General features: G+C 39.4%; 1 pseudogene; it reads right to left on the bottom strand.

Annotated features, from left to right (window-relative positions):
* Positions 1-1,447: 1,447 nt before the first annotated feature.
* LOC147001729 (uncharacterized) lies at positions 1,448-8,660 on the bottom strand (annotated as a pseudogene).
* Positions 8,661-8,971: the final 311 nt, after the last annotated feature.

Raw genomic sequence — 8,971 nt, 5'->3', positions numbered from 1 at the left:
CATATCAGGGGATGGAGAGATAGCTCTTCATTTGAGAATATGTTTCTCAAAAGACCCACATGGCATCTAACAGTCCTCTGTCATTTTAGTTCCAGGTGAAACCCCATAACTTCTTCTGGCCTTTGGGGAATGGCATGCAAGTGTTGCACAGAACTACAGAAGGAAAATCATGTGTGAATATAAAATAAAACCAAATAATAAACAGAATTGCCACTGGGGGGAAAAAAAACCAAGGGAGAAAAGGGCCTGGATTTGGTCTCAGCTTTTAAAAAACATCTGGGTACTGTATAATGAACTACACACTGTGCTTGTGTTAAAACCATAAAATGGAACCAAATGTATTGTCAAGCACAAAATTCACTCTAATAATCAAGAAAAACAACAAAATCACCAAAAAATTCCCTATCTCGAAAGGTCCTAAAATTGAATCTCTCTAGTAGTAGTTACCACTGATAAAACATTTGAAGGAAAGCAGATGCATACATGTCTGTGTTTTCTGACAGCTTTTATATTCCCTTAGAATATATTTTTTTTCCTGAAAGACATTTCAGAAATACTGATATATTTCCCATTAATTTGTTCAACACTATCATCCACAGCATTTTAGCAGCAGCTAAATATTTGACATGCAAGGATACAATATGGGTAATTTTTCCATCATGACATCGGTATCCACAGAGTTGGACACACTATCCACACTGAATGTAAAATCAATCACTTGTGTAGCTCAGTCTGACTGAGACGTCATTATGGAACCCAGGCCCCTTAGCGAGATACATTTGTGTCTGAAAGGTGTGGGATTTCAGTAGGGTGATACCACACCTGGATAAAGAAGTTTCTTATGAGTGAAGAGTTGGAGATCACTGTTTTAATCTTAAGAATACATCCAATTTATTCAATAATAACTAAAAGTGGGCAGTCAATATGTACAGTGTATAGCCTTATCAAAATATTAAATCAATTACAAAACAAAACAACAGCAAAAAACAAACAAAAAACTTCTAATGAAATGAAAGAAAACCAAAGAACAAAAGTAATCAAAGCTCAAACCAAAATCCCAAAACAAGAATTGTGCTAAACAGCCTTCTTTTACTGTTATTTTATAGCAAACACTGACAGCAAATGACTGTCCTTGGCAACACAGTAGAAAACGAGTTACTTCTGGTAACAATCTTTACAAGAGAAATTTAAGTAGGTCTCCTTTTTTAGAGTGTGGGTTTGAAGAATATGGACACCCAAGACTTAGCAGAATACATGTTACCAACTTTGGCTCAAATCTTTACAATTTTGTAGAATGATTTTGTAATTTTCCTGGATGACCTATCAGAACAACGTAAATTTACACTCTCAGAAACTTCCTGCTTGCCTAGCAGCTTTTGATCTGTCTCAGCACATGTCTGAATCCCTCTACATAGTTCACTCTTGCTGAGCCAGAGCCCAGATGAAATTAAGGGCTATTCATTGCAATGAAACAAAAATAAAGGAAGAAAATGCAGCAGATGATAGCTATGATTACTGGGAAGGAGATGAAATATTTGCTTTGCACATGCAGAGCTTCCCCTATAGAAGATCTCTTCAAAGGAGACCTTGTCCTGGTCAGTTCCATGTTCCAGTTTCTGCTGGAGTATTTCACACCTAGGGAAGGAAGGAACAATGGCCCAGTAAGTGTTTTTCAATCAGCTCTACATCTCACACTAGATCTATTAAGCTGGACAATCTATTACAACTTATCATCTGCTGAGGTCATTGCCTGCATCCCCAAGTGTCACAGAGCACTTGGGCTTGTAATTATTTCTCAGCTTTTAAAAACAGCTAGAAACTGAGCTGTGAAATACACACTATACTGGAGTTTAAAAAAAAAAAACCTATATTACTTCAATAGTCCATGTATAATATATAGAATAATAACATTGTAGCAATGTCTGAATCTGAGTTCAAGAGAGATGTGATCAACCTAGAAAACCATGTGGATGCCTTATGGGGAACCTGCCTAGAATTGAAGTGAAGGTTATGATTATTTCTCTAGTGCAGGATCCTGACAGGGTACCACTCATCAACCCCTATATCTGGAAATAACCAGTGAAAATATATCACATGAAGTCCACAGGCACTGCATGGGTCCTATAATCAGCAAGAATGTGTTAACTGAAAATATTTCTAACACTAGGAACTGAATTTTAAAACTGATGGCCATGAAGGAACATAACAACACACCTGTACATCTAAGACTGTTGTAGAGCACTCTGTCAAATATGCAAATTATTTGTATTCACATAACACTAATATCTTATACTTCAGCAAACTGTTTAGTTTCCGCAGTTAATGCTATTATAAAAATCTCCCAGGATATTTTGGAGACATAAAAAACAAATCTTATATGGGATAGATACATAGTGGGCAAAGCATATAGACAGCTCAGTCAGTGATATGCTTTCCCCTCATGAACCAGACTCAGAATCAGGGATCTTGGCATATTATTCAATCTGTCTTAGCAAGTTCCAAAGGCTGTGTAGGGTAGGCTTCTCTGCCAGCAAAGGATCACGTGTTGGTGATGGACTAGCCTCACCTTCATTGTTTCAGCCTTTTCCCAAAGTAAACAGTTCCTTCCATTAGAGGCTCCCTTGATCATTGCCTGACCGACTTTATGTCCAAAGGTATGATCCCAGAAAAATAGGAAGTCACTATAAATAGGATCCAATGGATCAATTTTCTTCAAATAATATGACTGTGTCAGGGATATTTTGAGTAAAATGAGACTAACTAGTTGAAGGTCAAATACTTGCATGGATTATCTAACACTGAGCAATAGTTCATGAAAGGGCTGCATCATATAGTACATTTTCACTCTTTAGCTGATGGATATCAGGATATCATCTTCTTCCGGATTACTCTGAGGACCATTACAGACCTCATGTGCCCTAGAGACTCTGTCGATATCTACTCTTGTTCTGGAATCTCTGGATCCAAGGAGACTTCTTTTCTACTTTCTGAACCTTGCTTCTCAAACACCTACCTGATTTTATATTACCAGACCTGTCTGAAGGTCCTAATTTCTCCCAACCCCCAATTAGGCTGACTCTAACTCTGAGAAAATGATTTTGAATAACAGCAATTGCAGAATGTTACACAAATAACATAGTGTGAGTTCTTTAGATTATCATTATTATTATTATTATTATTATTATTATTATTATCAAGGGGCTCCTGAAACAGCCCTGTTTTGCACCACAGCTATGGGAATTGTGCTGGATACAGGTACAACTACAAGCAACACAATCTCTCAATGACTAGAATCCAAATCAAATTATAAGGCAAAGTTTTACTGAGTAGAGGAAGCTGGAAAGGCAATGGTAGCAAGCAGTGAGGAAAGAATCTGGAATGCTGAAAAGACACAGTGAGCCACCTGACATTACAGTGGGCCTTCATAATTCTTCCAGAGCAGAAAAGGGACATAACATGGATTTTATATAATAATGTCCTCCTCGACTCTATGTACCATATACAGATGATTTTCTCCACAAGTTTTCAATGAGGATCAGTAACATGGCCCCTAGCCAGTAGAAAGTAGGACTATATATGAGCTTTTGTGTCCCTTTTTATTTCACTTGGGAGCTAGGTAGAGTTGCATACTAAATGGACTGCTGTATTTGATTTTTCATGGGTGCAATCTGAAATCTCAGGGGCTTTACTCATCATGCTTGGTCGCTAAAGACGGACATGGTTGCAAGGCTACACAAACAGACTAACAAACACATATAGACATAGAAACACAGTTGTATATATCCATACCACAAACACTTACAAAGGCATTTTGCATTATACAAACACACAACTTAGAATAAACACACTGAGTCACAGCTGGTACACACACACACACACACAAACACACCCCAACACACACACCACATAGCACAAAAAGACTGAAACAAAAACATATACATCAATGAAATTCTTGCTCTTATCTAGCATATTTTTTGTTGTATGAGCATGTCGAGGGACCTATGATGTGTACAAGGGTTTTAGACTCAAGGGGGCTTTGCAGCTCTGACCTGTACTTATCTCCTCTTTAGAAACTTTTTCTATGCAAATACTTGCTGGTTCTACAAGGACATTAAAATCTCTACACAGATATCCTGGACAGCGTAGCACTAAATTGCCAAGAAAGAGCTTTCTACCTATAGCCTCCAGTAAGCCCCATTTTGACTCATCACAGTCCCCTCACTAAACCTACACTGAGTCCTTTTTAGCATCTGAGGAAGACTGTGACTTTGATCATTACACAGGAAGTTTACAACACCTTACTTATTATATGATATTAAATCATTCTCAAAATCAGTCAGGAGAAATCTAGTTAGATGACCTGTTGTGACATATCTGAAATGCAGCACTCTACACAACTCTGAGAATCTATCCTGAAACAGAGCCATGCCCAAAATACAGTTAGCAAAACAATGTCAGCAGAATGATGTCCTGTAGGCTTCTATGTATGCCCATGGTTAAGCCAATAAGAACAGCCAGAATATCCCAGGCAATAACTCTAAGCAGGAAAAATGAAAAAATCTAATACTTAGTTTAAAAATAGTAGTATTGTTTAATGATTTGTTGGTTTAAATAAGAGACAGTTGTCCACCTGGTAGTGGACAGGAGATAAAAAGTCTACTGGACATCGAACAACAGGAAGTATCAGGTTTATTGAGAGACCTAGGCCCAAAGAAATAAGTTAAGAATGACTACACAAAATCAGATGTCCTTAACTGGCCTTACAAAATACCCACAAAGGTACAGATTGGCATAAGCACCCATAAACACACATACACATACACACACACACATAAAAACATAAGGGAGCAAAAAACAATGAAGAATCTATCATGCTAGATGAACAAATATTTTAGACTATGCAGAGCAGATATTTAAACTGAGAATTTCAACTCTAGTATTCTTACTAGAGAAATAGAAATCCCTATAAAACATTCTTGGTCAGATGAGGGGTATATATGGAGAAATTTTTACATGAAGCCTCAAAACTCTCACACCAACTGAGATTGTGAGAAGCCTTTCCTACATCCCTGCTCATTCAGCCAGCTCCAGACCACAAGGCCCAGGAAGGAAAACTCCAACAGCACTCAAAGAAAATAGGACTGACATGCTGCTACTCAGGTTCACTCAGTGTGAATCAAGATCTACAGGGGAAAAGGTTGGGGTGGGGGACAAAAACTTCCAAAAGGCAACAATGAAATCCACTTATTTGTCAGTTCCACTAAGCTATCATCCCTGCAATCTATGTCCTACCTAGAAACCTACCTGATGCCCATAAAGCAAATGAGCTTCAGGACTTTACTTCTTCCTTCAAAGCTCTCCACTGATCTGAAGAAGGACTCTAGCACAGCACCCTTCAAACTTAATATCATGTAGAGTTGTGATGTGTAATCAACTAATCTCCCCTAGTGAACTGCAGATTATAGCAGGGCAGAAAAATTTGCTTGCTAAACATATAGTTTCTTGAAAAAGGCTACCTCCAGAGAAAGCCTTGTAGATGATCACCTAAATAAACACTTGGAGGAGACACAGGGGAGTGCCTGGATAAGTTGGTGGATGTTTCATTGGATTGTCTATGTTTATGGTTAGCCATGAGGGCAATCTGCCTCTGATACACATCATCCTACCTGCTACTGCTTAGCACTTGGGATGTATGTTCTTAGAGGTCTCATCACAGAACCTCTTTTCTTCACCATAGGATGCTTCCTGGTCAGCCTGCTCTACCAGCAGCTTTCTGTTCTCATTCAGCAACATCCTTACTTTTTCCTTCAATTGATTGCATTCTGTCAGGAGGTAGGTGTGCTTGAAGCTGAACCAAAAACAAACAAACAAACAAACAAACAAACAAACAAAAAAGGTGATTCCCAGCAAGCTCTATTTGCATGCTACTCCACCAAGTACTATGATCTCTGCAAGAGCCCAGATCCCCAGACAGCCCCAGACTAGAGTCCACAGTATACCCATCAGTCCAAAATAGAGGCAGGTCAAATCCAGGGACCAGCCAAATGCCACAAGAATCAAAGGACTTCTGAAAACCCTGACACTAAGAGTGCCACATGTACATCACAGAGGAGGAAATGTACCTCATGGTTGCTTATATGTCTGTGGTACCAGAAAACCATCAGCAGGAAGAGTGCAAATCCCCTCTGAGGGAGGAGAGGAGACCCAAAAGGTATAAACTCTTTCGATTTTTGTCATAGATCCCAGATCTTTTAATCTGCTGTCAGAACCCTAGAGGTCAGGGTTGCTTGAGATTCCCAGCATGGTGGAAATTGGTTCTATACAGAGGATTCTGAATTTGGAAGAATAAAGACTGACTGTCTTGGACAATCTTCACACTTAGGAAAAATGAGTCCAAGAGGTACAAATCCAAGACCCTTGCCTCAAGGGAGGGCTCCTATTAAGAAACAGATAGTATAGAACTAGAGCTCTTACTTTTGTTCAAAGTCCTGGAAGTCCACAAGCATTCCCTGCCTAGTTCAGGGTCTCAGCTGTGTCTGGGACTCACCTGTAGGAATCTTTATCTTCTATGAATTCCTTGTACATCTCAATGGTATCACTTATTGACTGTGTCATTTTTTCCATATCTAACATTGTCTTCTCATGTTGTGATTTAATGATGGTGAATTCAATGTTCATCCTGTGGTAGAGCATGGCCCAAAGAGTAAATAATCCTCTGAACTAAAGCAATCAAGTATCATGTGCAAAAAGGCTGTATCTGGACTACCCAAGCCAATTGTATGCCACATCATTGCTCCTTCAAAGTGGGTCCTATTGGTACTGATTAAATATCTTGTGCAGAGGACAGCAGAGCCAGGCGACCAAATGGAGATGGCTGACCTTCAAGAGCTTCTTTTGTGAGCCTGAAAGAATATACTAGTTCTGTGAGATGTTTCTACTAGACTGTGCCACAGGCTTTGGTCCTTAGATATAAGGATTTTTTCTCCTCTTAGTTTTAAGGCAGGGATAATCCTTTGATCCAATTGCTAAATGAATTCTCAGAGGACATAACTAGTATTTACAAAGAAAAAGGCTTTATAACACCTCCTACCCCAGGAGATACCTGGTGATACCAAGGTAAACACAGGGAACAAAGTACCCTGATGATCAACTTGGGCCTCTAAGGACTCAACACTATCATGCACTACAAACTGTGCATCACACAAATCCTCAGATCCCATCAAAGGTCTCCGAACCCCAGATCCTTTTCAAAACACAAACAACTAACTTCACACGCACACACACACACACACACACACACATACACACACACAAGTTAAAATGCCAAATAAATCCAGGTAGGTTCCACAGTCTGAGAGTACAATGAACAAAATTATATTAAAGCAGTAATGGCCTGCAGACATTGCATTCTTACACAGTAAGGCAGCAATTGTGACCAGTTGTTAACAAAACCAATCAGACTCCAAGCACAGCAAGGGCAAGTACAAAAGAGGATGACCATAGAACACACAGCACTTATCCAACAATTTAACAACTGTCAAGACTTCTTATAATGAATGTGAGAGATGACACACTTCATTCATGGGAGAAAATGTGGGTTAACAGAGAGGGCACAATACAGTCAACAGGATACAGGGCATAATTTTACCTGTAGTTCAAATCAGTATTCATGTCAATGTCCAAGATTCGAAAAAGTTCTAATCTCTCAGCATTTATCTTCCTGATATAAAATTTCATATCTTCTACTTTATTCATATTCTTCATATGATTAATGATGTTGCAATTTTGGGATGATGTTTTCCCAGCAGACACTGAAGATAGATAAACACAAATGCATTTGCATAGTTGATGGCCCAGGGCAGGGGAGACCATTCTGAGTCCCAAAGAGAAGGTTGAGGAAGAGAAAAGCTAGAGACAGGATTAATCACAGAAAAAGCAGAAAGGCTATATTTGAGCTGGTCTGCTAAGTTATATTCCTCTTCCCAACCACCACTGTTGGTCACAACTAACACACACTATTTATTATATTACCCCTTGCCCTGAAATCCATAAGCTGCCTCACACATAAAGATTTGGGGAACAATTTCAGCTCATGTCATATGTTATGCCAAGAAAACCATCAATACCTAGTCATGTGTGTTCAAACTCAAAGTGGCTGAGACATCAACAAATGACCAGATTAGAATCCTCCTCTGTTCTCTGCATCAGAGACTCATGTATCCTACAATAATCTAGAACATGAAGTGCTTCAACTCCCTACCAATAAGGGACACATTGTTATTCTCATAGTGCCTTCTCAGGGCATTCTTTGACACTCTAAATGAAATTAAATGGCTCCTAGAAAAGAAGCTGCAGGATTGTCAATTCCTGGCTCTGTCAAATGAATTTTCAGAAATTCTAGTCTCTTGGTCTGTCATTAACAAAATCCAAGGCTCCAGCTCTTAATATCTACTCAGGGAAGGCTCAGCTCAAGCCTACCTGTTCCAGAATATCCCAAACTCTGCCCAAGACTCACTGTGCCTTCCCCAGAATGATTTCCTTCTTCTGTTTTTACAAGAAAGGATGCCAGATTCCTTCTGCCTTGGTCTGGTCTCTCCTTGATCGCCATTCTCCTTGGGAAATTGCCTGCGCAGCCAGGAAAACATGCCTGATTGAGAACCCAAAAGGCACTGAAGGAATGTCCCACAGGCAGTTGCTGTAGCCACAACACAGGTGACATCACAGAAGATTCTAGTTCTATCCTAGATACAAGAGATTGTCCAAGGAAGGCATTACTGATGATGTCACTGGGAAAGGCTAAGGCCTATTTGATAACTAGAACTCCCCAAATTTACCAGTTTCTGTTGTGCATTTCCTGGAGCCTCTCCTGTGACCTGGCAAATACCCTATTGCAACCTCTCTTTCTAAATTCGGAGATTTTTCATATGCCTCATTAAAAGACAAGTGCTTTCGATGGGAAGCATTGATTAGG

This window comes from Mus caroli, unplaced genomic scaffold, assembly GCF_978045245.1.
Source record: "Mus caroli unplaced genomic scaffold, Mus_caroli_1 scaffold_12, whole genome shotgun sequence".
Taxonomy (NCBI): domain Eukaryota; kingdom Metazoa; phylum Chordata; class Mammalia; order Rodentia; family Muridae; genus Mus; species Mus caroli.
The sequence above is the reverse complement of the archived record's forward strand: the minus strand, read 5'-3'. Positions and strand labels throughout refer to the sequence as shown.